The following is a 9,550-nucleotide window of genomic DNA, read 5'->3' as shown; positions in this document are numbered from 1 at the left end:
GTCGCATATGCTTTGCACATCGCTTGCACATCTAGGTTTTTAATTTTATAAATTCATATTTATATGACTATTTATTTTAATTATTACAATAATTATAATTATAACGTCCTTTTTTATTGCCAACGGTAAATAAACTTACACTATTAATTTATAATTAAATATTGCAGTAAGCAACGAACACAGTATATCTAACTCGTAGTCAAACTTTTAATTTCATTTGCAAACGGGCAATGAACTTTAAATATAAATGAAAATTATATATTGCAAAAAGCAACGAATACAGAATATCTTAATCGTATTGAGACTTTTAATTTAATTTGCCAACGGGCAAACAAATTAAAATATAAATTTATAACTATATATTGCAACGAGTAACGAACACAGAATATCTTGATCGCAGCCAGACTTAAAATTTCAGTTGCCAACGGACAATAAACTTAAAATATAAATTTATAATTATACATTGTAACGAGGAACGCACATAGAATATCTCAGTCGTTGTCAGGCTTATAATTTAATTGGCCAATGGACAGTAAACTTAAAATATACATTTATAATTATATATTGCAGCGAGCAATAAACACAGACTATCTTAATTTTAGCCAGACTTTCAATTTGATTTGCCAATGGGCAATAAATTTTACGTGCTGATTAAGAATTATAAAATACTGAAATTCACTTTAAAAAATAGACGTAGAAAAGGACATAAAAAAGTTCGTACATAAAAAAATTGATTGAATTGAGATAGTTTGAAATAAGTTTACAAAAATTAAAAGGATTTTTAAAAGAATTAGATTTAATTCCGACGAATTTAAGGAAAGTGTCAAAAAATGCAAAACGAATAATGTAAAAAATGTTCAAAAATTGAATTGAGTACAATTAAGTAAATTTAGATGAATTCAACAGAATTTAAAAGAATTTAGGATAAATGACTGAGAATTAAAGGCAAATTGCAAAAAACTGCAAACAATATTTAATTCTTTAAAGCTCTTGAAAATACCGGAGAAACCCTTGAAATACCCTAAAATATTGCGAATCCTTTGAAGTTTCATTAAGTTACTGAAATCAATAAAAAGTTTCTTGTGATCTTTTAAAATAACAGAAAATATTTCAAATCGTTAAATAAATTTCAAAGCTCTTGAAAATGTCAATATTCACTGCAAAAAATTTCGGGAATTTCCCTAACAATTTTGTAAGTAAAATTCCCTATTTTGTTTGGGGAAATTTATTTTTCCATTATATTGGGAAATTTGCGATTATTTGTGGAAAATGACCGTTTTTAAAGATAATATTACCATAATTTATGGCAGTTTTCCCAATGACTTGGGGAATAAAAAACCTTTCAAGTTTTGGAAATTTCCCCACTTTTTAGGTGATTTTACCAGTCTTAAGTGGAAAATTACTTGAAATATAATGAGAAATTTTTCCTCAATGATTGGTAATTTTCCCTTTGAAATTGAAAAAAACACTTTTCCAATATTTGTGAAAAATTCCCATTTCTAAACATAATATTTCCATAATTTACGGTAATTCCCCCAATAACTTCGGGAATAAAGAAACATTATGAATCGTTGGGACTTTTCCCACCTTTGGAGTAATTTTACCAGTCTTTCGGTGTAAAATTATTCGAAATATAATAGGAAATTTTTCCTTAATCATCGTTAATTTTCCTGTTGAAATGGTAAAAAATGTTTTTCCAATATTTGTGGAAAATTACCGTTACGACTTCAAAGTAGAAAATATTTGCATCAAAATAGTAATTTTAAAAGCTTTTTATTTATTATATATACGTAAAGTAATGAAAGTTCAAATAAACATTTTTATTTAAACTTTTTCCAACTTAAATTAAGTATTATATTATAAAAAATGCCTTTCTTCACAACAAAAGTAACGTAATCTTTAAAAAAAACTGCTTTTGTTTATTTTTTGGAACAATATTTTTGAGATAAGTTTGGGCTCAAAAAAATTATTTCGTGCATTTGAGGATTTTTCAAAACATCAGGATACTTATGTTTCTATTTGTCTCGGTGGAACCGCTACCTTTGCCGTTAACCTATATTATTAATAATTCTCATGCTGATTTCTAATTGAGAACTTATTAAAATAATTTTAAATAAAAATGAACGTAAAGGTAATATTAAAAATTGTAAAAAGTTTATCAATTATTAACTTAAACTAGCAGATTGTTATGGCCTTATTATTTACTACTGACGCGTCCATTGCCAGGTTAAAGATGGTGCGAATATCCACCAATCTCCCTTTAATACACGGGAGATTCTAAAGATTATGGTTTTTCGACCCTAATTAATATATACGTTCACTTATTTTTACAATATTTTCCTCTTAAAATTAACACAAAATTGATGAGTACTATTGATTAACAAAAAAGAATAGTGTACTTAAGATGGGTAAACACAGGCCTGAAAATATCTGAAGACGGCCCTGAATTTGGGTTTCTTCCATTCCAAATTTCTGACCTGACACCTCTAACCCAAAGTGGGAGGTTGTAAAATGTCACAAATTTAAAAATCTGACATGTGTGCAGCAATTCATTTCTCAATGCTTTCCTAGACAAAAAGTGCAGTAGTTCCATGAAAACAATTCTTTGTTTAAAGTGAAATCATATTTCCATTTGAAAATCTTTTATTCTAAAGTCTAAAATATAATTCCTTGAATAAATTTACTGTTCAAAAATCCAATTCATGTTCCTGTGAGAAATTCACTGTTCTAAAGACGAAATTATAATTATTTGCTATGATTTTTTATATTTAAATTATTCACCATAATCTCAAAGACTGCAGTTCCATACGAACAATTCTCTGTTCCAAGTGAAATAATAATTCCTTATGAAAATCTTCTATTTTAGAGTCTACATTATAATTCTTTAAATGCACTTCCAGTTTTAAAATAAAATTTGTAATAATTTAAGAAATTCCCTGTTCCAAAGTTGAAATTATAATTAATTGTGGTAATTTTTGATATTTAAATTATTCACAATAATCTCAAAGACTCAAAACTATCTGTTCATCTAATTATCGTAATTCATACCCACGAAAACAAGATTGGTTTGGACGGTAGTATAGAGTTATAACAGAAAAGGGACTGCTCTAAACATTGAAATACCTGGAAGGATCAATTATACTTGTCCTCCGCGTGCCTCAGGTCCGTTTATATTTGATTCACCGGAGAAGTGGAGCAGTACAATATTATAACTCAAATGTTTTTCAATTTTAAAAATAAGTGAATAAACTTTGAAAATAATCATTTGTTCGTAAAATGTATTAAAAACAATTTTGTAACGGATAAAGTCATAGCGAAGCTGCAGGAAACGCTAGCAGTGAGGAGATTAAAATTTTGTTAAATTTGACGTTTACCTCTCAAAGGATAATAAGAAACAACCGAGATGCTGCAGATGCCAAACAGCCATCAAGCGATATTTAAAAAAATAATTGGCCATATTTAAAAAATAAAGAACACATCCTTGCGCATGCGGCAATTTCATTTCGGAAGGATATCAATCACGTTTGGCAAGAAAGTATTGAAAAAAATCATCGAAATTGTGGGCCTATTTTCGATCATACTGGAGAAAATATTCAGGGATCAAAAATTCTCCAAACGAGCTCGAGAAATCTTTAGCGACCTGGCAAATATGAAGAAGTCTGCTGCAGCACTAGTGAATCAGCTGCTCTTGGCGTTGGGATTCTTCAAATTAATCAGCATGTTTTTTTAAGAGGAGAACATTTTCTCAGTGATTGTAAACATATTTTCCATTTTTTTAATCATGGTGAATATTCTTGCAATTTATTTTTGCGTGTAAATATTTTACACTACGTTTTATTTTTTCAGGAAGCAACAGACACAGGCGTGATTAAACTGACCGATTCGACACAACCAGAGCTCACTATAAAAGACGAGTAATTCGACTCAGTCTAGTCTCGGTACCCTCCAAATTTTATATGATTCTTGTGGAGGGAAGTGGCATGCTGGAGGATGCCCTCCTGCTTCTTGCATCTCATTTTGTGTACGGATACAACTATAAAAAGGAGATCTCGTTTTTTTTTATTTTAATGCTTTCCAATTCCGATTTAAAATATAAGTTTAATCCATTTTGCGTATTGCAGGATGATCCTTGACATACAACTGACGGAAGACCAGAAGAAGGATAAAAAAATGAAAAGCCGTCAAATAAAAAGGGCTGCTCTTGTTAAAAAATTGATGTAGGACGTTACTAAATTCGGCTCGATGGAATCAATGTTGTAATGGAAAATATCTGATACTTTGTCATTGCTGAATTTTGTAATTTTTCATCATTTGTAATTTCAACTATATTTTGATTTTATTTTATGTTTAGTCATTCAGTTCATTTCTGGCTTTTCGATAAGCATTATCGAACCTTTTTACTAAAAATCAATTAACTTTGTATCTTGTAATAAATAAAAGCACGCGCGCAAATCGCTCATTCACTGTTTTACTTTCTAATTATAAGCACGACATTCAAAAAAATATCGAACGATTACGGAGAATTTAATTAGAAAAAGGAGTTGAATCGTATAATTCGGTAAGTCGAAGCGCTAAATATGGAATGATTTTATTTTGAATTAAAGAATCACCAAATGAAATTATTTCAGATTGAAATTTGGCAAATTTGACAATGTCACGTTGATGTGGTATAATTTCAGATTCGAATTTTGAAAATTGGATTATTTGAAATTCAAAGGAATTGTATTATTTATAATTGACGGCGTTTGAAATTAAATAATTGAAAATAAGAAAGTTTTGACTTTGAATCATTTTAAATTAAAAGTAATTAAAATTCGAACACTTGAAATTAAAAACTAAATTGAACCTTTCAAAGTCAAAGCTTCACAATTCTAGAATTTTAAATTCTTATCACATAACAAAATTATAATTTAACAATAAATCTGATTAGACAACATTTTCTGAAATCAAAAATGAATTATTTTATTGTATTGAGTTATTTTGGGGAAAATTCCCAAAATATGAAACAAATTCACAGAAATAGCTAGAAAGTTTTATCGACATTTTTAAGGGGAAATTTCAAAAACTCTGAAAAAATTTTCAAAATCGTTATGGAATTTTACCGAAGTTATTTTGGGGAAAATTGCCAAAATATGCAACAAATTCACCGAAATAATTCGGATATTCTACAAAATTTTTTAAAGGGAAAATTCCCAAAATACTGGAGAAATTACCGAAATGATTGTGAAATTTTCCCTAGGATATTTTGGGTAAAATTAACCGAATGTATAACAAATTTATTGAAATGATTAAGGAATTTTACCGAAATTTTTTTAGGGTAAATTCCCTAAGCTTTGGAAAAGTTACCGAAATCCATGTAGAATTTTCTCGAAGATATTTTGGGGAAAATTTCCTAAACCTTGGAAAAATTACCGAAATCAATGTGGAATTTTCCCAAAGTTCTTTGGGGAGAATTCTAAAAATATATAAAAAATTTACCCAAATAATTAGGGAATATTGCCGAAAAGTTTGTAGGGAAAATTGCCTAAACTCTGGAAAAATGACCGAAATCAATGTGGAATTTTCCCAAAGTTTTTTTATTCGAAAATTACCGAATTTTTGGATTTCTTGCGTCCCGAAAATTTTCGATTATTTTCGCGAACAAATTTTCACAGTGTTTTTGTAAAAAAAACTTTAAATATTTCAAATTTTGGCCCATTTTATCAATTTACCCTCAGGATCAATTAAATGAAAACTTTTTAAATAAAAAAATCCATTGAATTAGGTAAAATTGAGTAAACTTAGAAGAAATCAAGTGAATTAAACAAGTTTAAAGGAATTTAAAAGAATTTAGATGACTTCATGAGAATTCAATGTAAATTCTAAAAACTAATTTCAAAACTCTTCAAATCTTTGAAATCCTACAAAATACCTCACTTTTCTTGTAAAAATTCTTTGTAATATAAAAAATATATTGAGAGCTTAAAAATTACTTAAAATTGTTAAAATCCTCGGAAATCTTGCAGAATCAAATGAACTCTTCTAAAACATCTTAAAACCTAATACATCCTATAAAATCATTCTATATCTTCTGAAATTTTAGAAACTTCTATAACATAAAATATTTCTAACCCATTTAAATCCGCTCAAATTAATTAAATTAATAAAAAATTCTTTCGAGTATTTAAAAATTCCCTAAAATATTTTTAATCGAAAGTTCTTGAAGCTGCCTTCGAAATTTAAAAAATACCGTTATACCTTGAAAATTCCTTCAAATTTCATATTGAATTCTATCAAAAATCCTCAAGATTTTGATTTAGGACGTCCTATATAGTACTTTTGTACGTCCACTTTTACAAGTAGGCAACGAGCAATGAAAATAAAATATTCTTCTATAAAAACTTAGGCATAAATTCTCGAAACTCTAATGCCTACTCATCGCTTAAATGTTCTCTATCTGACAATCCTGTAAGAATTTCATCTCCATCTTAGTCGAAAATATCTTGTTCTTCCAGGAGATTCAATCTCGCCTGAAGTTCCGCTCGCGTCAGTTTCTCTCCTTCGTGTATCTTCGAAGTTTCTTCAGATTTTCCGTGGATGTTCCTGGAATGGTGAAATCGCTGCTTTTTCGATCGAAACACCTCTTTTATCTTCGTCGAAAATTCCTTAATATCTCGTGGGCCCGGGAAGCAAGGGCACTTTTTTGCAGCCATTGAAAATTAAATGAGTAAAATTCTTTCAATTCTTGTAAAATGTTCCCATTTGAGACAGTGCAATTTTATTGATACCCTGTAATTTTGTGTGCACTTTTAAAGGAATTTTACGAAAATTACGAAAACTTAAAAGAAGAATATAAAATTCCACCCAGAATTATTGGACACAAAATACCATAAGTTCGTATTGAAAAATTACACTGAAATAGAAAGAGCTGCGAAATAGGAAAACCACAGCGCTCCGCTGAAATATTGCAGATTCCTGTGATAATACACATGACTTGTAATTTCACAAGACTTTTGTTAATCGATTTTCAAGCATCGTGTAAAAATAGCAAACGATTGCAATTTCGAAGTTTAATGTTTGATGGCACGCAATTGCAAGTCATCGTGCGTTATCGCTCCTCGCGTGTTTTCCGAGATAAAAAAGCGAAGAATGCCAGTTTGCAATTCTTTTTCACGCTTATTTCTATTTGGCATTAATGTAATTTTTAACCTGGAGAAGTCTGGTACTTTGTGCCCCATGATTCCTAGTGTAATTTTACACAGCTTTTTTTACATACCATATGCAAGTTGCGGATAACACACCTTATAATATTAATACAAACTAGAACAATTATTAGGCCACACGCGAACGATGTCAACAAAAAGCGTTGAAATTCGTTGGTAAAATCAGCCTCCCATCCCCACTATTTCACACAGTTGTGCGCAGAACGTGGATATCTCTGCCATGCGCAGTACGCTAAGGGCGGCTACTATTTCAGTAGTCAATGGGAATTTGGCGGGAACATTTAAATGTAGAAATTTGCACTTTTATTGTTTTTCAGCAAAATTACAATAAGCAAAATAAAATGATGATGCTTGATAAAAAAACGCACTGTGTTTTCTGCTAAAACAAAAAAAAATATATAGTCGTGGTATCACATTTATAGTAGTAAAATTATCGTTAAATACTTATGATTAATAGAAAGTACTCATGCATATCGGTTATACAAGAAACGTTTTTCTTTTATCAAGCATCATCATTTTATCTTCCTTATTATAATTCTGCTGAAAAATAATAAAGTGCAAATTGCCGCATTTAAAAGTCCCCGCCAACTTTTAATGGACTACTGAAATAGGTGCCGCCCCCAGTGTACTGCACATGCCAGAGATATCCGTTGGGTCACGGTAATATTCTCCGTAATTTCAGCAGGGAAATCACCGTCATTACGTGTAACGTTTCTTTCGCTTCTTTCGTTACCGCTCACATTGCGACGCCATCTGAATGTTAAAATGGGAATAAACGTTAATTTCAAACTACGTCGTAGTTTTTGATCAATTTCATGGAGAATAAATGGTTAATTTCTAAATAAGCAACATGTGATTTCAAAGACAAAGAAAATGTTCCTATAGAAATAATATAGAATTAAAGTAGACTTAATTTGAATAGAATTTCAATAGACTGAATTCGGAAATTACTCTTTTATAGTAATAATACTTGTATTCTTCATAATGGTGTGAAACTGCAAAATTCCTACAACGCTTCGGTAAATTAGGTTAGATACCCCTCGAAACATTATTCTCAAGAAATGTTTTTCATAGATTTTTTTATGTAAAAAATACAAATGTAATTGATGTCTACTCAATCTGCAAAGTGTTAACAATTAAAAGGAACAATATTTTTGCAAAAATAATGTGCGCATACATTTTTAAGCAAAACTAAATCCCACCGTAGAGGTTAAGGAACACTTTTAAACGTGAAAGTTTTCCCACAAGTTGTTCAATGTGACGAATATTGAAGAATACTATATAAAATAAACGCAAAACCAATAAGCAATTTCAATTTAGTTTTGAAATTCAAAAAAATATCGTTACCATTCGTTACAGGAATATTTCCTCTACTTAACAGGAAATTTCTACCGTTACCGGTAATTTCAGGTAACGACCCAAGACTATCTGACACCGCTAATTTCACATATACTTATTCATTCAGCTAAGCGCGCACTATAATTGAATTCGTTAACTCACTTGGTAATTCTTATTTCAAAAAGTAATAATTCTCACAGTAAATCCCATAGTTATTACTTATTTGAAGTTGGATAAAAACGCTGAAAAAATTGAAAACTACAATTATCCTATGTCAGATATTTTGTAGCGCAAGGTAGATGAAAATTATCCGTCGTCGGATAATTGTAGATGTCAATTGTTTGAAACATTTTTATCCAACTTCAGATAACTAATATACTTGGGATTTGCTCTGCTGGTAGTATAGAAATCTTCTGTATAATTTTGTATGTATAACATAATATAATACTATAATATAATAACTACTAATTATTATATAATAATAAAATTTCATATGTATTGTGACGGCGCATTATAGAACTCGCACAAAAACGTTGTAAAATAAATATTAAAGGTATACTTAGCTGTCTAGTATCTGGGAAAAGAGCCCAGAGTAGCGAATCAACCTCAGGGCATAAATGCCAACCTCGGATGAGTTCCATAATTGAATTATTATAATTGTTTTATTAATTGGTAACAAACCTTGTTACATGTCCGTATAATCTGGGGGTACTGCCGCCCACAACAAACGAGCTGTCAAAATTCGTCATGGTATGGGAAGTTTCGTCATGGACCAAGAAGAGGAGGTTTCCCAGCACATGCGCAGTGGATGAGATTCCCGCTCATACAAGAGTGCTGGGAAACACAGGAGGCGGCGCACCCAGAAACAGCAGCGAATGGACGTCGACCAGGGGCGTGCCGTGAATTGGTGTGTAGGGTTAAATCCAATTCAATCATCAATATGCGGCCTACAACCCGCGAGTTACCTGATCAAGGTTAAATGAATCCAAGCACTTCGAGCATGATTAACA

This window comes from Belonocnema kinseyi, chromosome 1, assembly GCF_010883055.1.
Source record: "Belonocnema kinseyi isolate 2016_QV_RU_SX_M_011 chromosome 1, B_treatae_v1, whole genome shotgun sequence".
NCBI lineage: Eukaryota > Metazoa > Arthropoda > Insecta > Hymenoptera > Cynipidae > Belonocnema > Belonocnema kinseyi.
Note: the sequence above shows the minus strand (reverse complement) of the source record.